Source organism: Rattus rattus, chromosome 4, assembly GCF_011064425.1.
Source record: "Rattus rattus isolate New Zealand chromosome 4, Rrattus_CSIRO_v1, whole genome shotgun sequence".
Lineage (NCBI taxonomy): Eukaryota > Metazoa > Chordata > Mammalia > Rodentia > Muridae > Rattus > Rattus rattus.
In genome coordinates, this window is record NC_046157.1 from 126,611,961 (window position 1) to 126,615,532 (window position 3,572).

Genomic DNA, 3,572 nt, shown 5'->3' on the forward strand with positions numbered 1-3,572 from the left:
TGCTTTTAGCTTTAGTAAAATTTCTTTTATGAATGTATGTGCCCTTGCATTTGGAGCATAGATGTTGAGAATTGAGAGTTCACCCCAGTAGATTTTTCCTTTGATGAATATTAAGTGTCCTTCCTTATCTTTTTTGATAACTTTTAGTTGGTCAATTTTGGAGAAAGTGCCATGAGGAGCTGAGAAGAAGGTATATCCTTTTACTTTAGGATAGAATGTTCTATAAATATCCGTTAAGTCCATTTGGCTCATGACTTCTCTTAGTCTGTCTACATCTCTGTTTATTTTCTGTTTCCATGATCTGTCCATTGATGAGAGTGGGGTGTTGAAATCTCCCACTATTATTGTGTGAGGTGCAATGTGTGTTTTGAGCTTTAGTAAGGTTTCTTTTCAATAAAGGTGAACTTCTCACCAGCATATACTCATAGACAAGTCCTGCATGTCCCAAACAATCAGGAGTCAGGTCAGCAAAGGAGTTCAGAGCTATCCCACCACAGCTAGTGTTAGCCTTCCATGTTTCCCCTTTTGGCTCTGCACAGAGCTACAATATCTTCTTTCTCAAGGGCATCTAAAGAAAAGGGGTCAATAATGATTAATAATGACAATTTTTTTATCTGAATCACCACTGACTTTCTTCGTCAGGTCTATAACATTTTTAACTGTATCATCAATGAATTTTCTTTCAGCCTTTACTAGTTTCTCTTTCTCTTCTTCACTCTCGGAAAAAAAAAAAAAACTCAGAATTCAGTTCTCTCTCCTCATACTCTAAGGACAGATTGCACATGAGGATGTAGGCATTTTCTACTCTTTTCTTCATATCAGGATATCCTGCCCTATGATCCAAATCGAGCCCTTTGATTAAGCTTGTATCAGTTTCAGATTTATGATTCATCTCCATGATCTCAACTATGAAGAGGTAAGTGGGCTCATCTCTTTTCCTAATAGTCAAAACGAGTCCACCACAGCCTCTGTCAAGACATCTGCAAGTTCAACATGAATTTTACTCTGCAGAGACGTCTCGGCTACATCGATAAGTGTTTCTCTGTTCATCTCTTTGCTCGCTTTTACTTGTTCCAAAAACTGGAGTGACCTTTGCTTTGCAGTTTCAAAACCTTCAGTTATTATTCTGGACTCTATGAGTTCAGTCTGCCCACTGAACATTTTATCTAAGGTTCTCACTTTGAGTCCTGAGAGTCTCACTTCCCTGGTCTCTTTCTGGAGGTTCCTTGGAAATAGATCTACCTGAAGACCCACCTATACCACTCGGGCATATACCCAAAAGATGCCCGACCATAACACAGGGATATGTGCTCCACTATGTTTATAGCAGCCTGATCTGTGGTAGCCAGAAGCTGGAAAAACCCAGATGCCTCACAGCAAAAGAATGGATAGAGAAAATTTGGTTCATTTACACAACGGGATACTATTCAGCTATTAAGAATGAGGACATCATGACTTTTGCAGGCAAATGGATGCAGCTAGGAAATATTAGCCTGAGTGATATAGCTCATACTCAGAGGGACACACATGGTATGAACTCACTAATAAATCGATATTAACCAAAATATACAGAATACCTAGGATACAATCCACAGACCTCAAGAAGGTTAACTAGCAGAAGGACCCAAGTGAGGATGCTTCAGTCTCACGTAAGAGGGAGCAGAGAACAATCAAGAGAGGTAAAGGTAGGGAGAGATATGGATGGGAGAGAGGAGGAGATTGGAAGAGGAGAACTGATCAGGTATTGTAGTGGGCAGAGAGAAGAGAGAAGCACTGAGGGACAGCAGAATGATTGGAAACTGCAACCTTTGGAAGTTGGGAGGTAGGGAGACCCTCAAGTAATGTGCTCATATTTTGTTCCAATTATATAAAAATAATTAATTTTATCAGGGGAAAAGCTTAAAAATAAAATACTCATATGAATTTATAAAAGACTTAACAGCAGTTGATTCTAATAAAGTTTGACCTATCTGATTCTACCTTCATTATTGGCAAAAAGACCAATCAGGGATTTCTTATGAATGCAGGTCTGAAAGCCTTTTAAAGGCATCCCTTGTATCCAGATATAGTATTAATAATTAAAAATGGAATGTGATAGATATTTATAGAAGAATTTTCTGAACTACACATAAATATTTTAATAACATTATAAGAGACAGGTACATTTTCTGCATCTTGTTTCACCATTAGTCACTTATTTGATCTTATCTTTATTAAGCAATATAGGTGTGAAAATCTTTATTTCCTCAGCAGCACAGATATGTGCAAAAGTTTGTTAGTTGCTACTTTTTTTTAAAGATTTATTATATATGAGTACACTATAGCTGTATTCAGATATACCAGAAGAGGGTATCAGAGCCCATTACAGATGGTTGTGAGCCACCATGTGGTTGCTGGGATTTGAACTCAGGACCTCTGGCAGAGCAGTCAGTGCTCTTGACCTCTGAGCCATCTCTCCAGCCTCCTAGTTACTACTTTTTAAGTACAGTAAAATATGTCAAGCCAAAATTAGTGAGCTAAATATTTTAAGATTGGTAAATATTTTCAAACTCAATTTTATTTTATCAACATAGGTTACAAATAAAGACAAAAATAAACACTATATTTTGTCACAAATATGTGATTTAATATACAAATCTATACAATAAACCCGAAGAATCAAATTGTAAAATATAGATATTACTGAAATTGTCTTAGTTGCCTTGGTATTTATATTTTCCTCACAAGGAACTTAACAAGCAAATGCTAAATTGAGCAGCTGTAATCGTTGGGCACATGCTGATGCTGATCATTGTCTAGAACTGAGTCAATTTCCTAAATCTTAATAAAAATAAGGGAATATAAATAAAACACTGGGATGGGTGAATGGAATGCTGTATTAGGTGTTTCCCATACACGAGCTACATTCCCTACATACTTCCAAATTCGTATCCACTCCTGACTACGTTACCAATTTTCTTTCAACTACTACAAACTCAGCAATTAAAACCTTCATATAACTAGTTCTAGAATCCAGCTTTTCTTCTTATTTGTTGTTTTCAATTTTCTTTAAAATACACAAATTATCAACATTTTATATTTGTCAGTTATCTCATATATTTCTAATAGAAATAAAATATTTTAATCATCATTAGTTTCATATTTTTCATCTATTTTATATATGTCAAGTAAAAAGAACTATATTATTCCCAGCATCTCTAGTTTAAGACTCGTTTATGTATACACACTCCAATGTCTGTAATCACTATTCTGCACTTTTGTAAGGATTTTATGTAACCCCTAACATTCTTAAATGTATTTGTGTTACTCATTTGCATCGCTTTCCTCTTCTCCTACAGCATGGTGTGAAACAGCTACCTCAGTGACCGAATTCTGCCACTCTGAATTAAAGACACACATGAGTATGCCCATGATCTGTCTTTATCAAGACTGCCAAATAACAGTCTACATACAAAATTATTGCACTTGTCTGCATATTACAACAAACCAAAACATTTTAATAGAAGCCAGTTAAGAAAGAGTCTAATCATTTAGACGCTCAGGTCCCATGGGCTGATATACTGAAGTTGGAC

General features: G+C 36.0%; 1 pseudogene; it reads right to left on the bottom strand.

The window, feature by feature from the left end:
• Positions 1–374: 374 nt before the first annotated feature.
• Positions 375–1,050, bottom strand: LOC116898502 (annotated as a pseudogene).
• Positions 1,051–3,572: the final 2,522 nt, after the last annotated feature.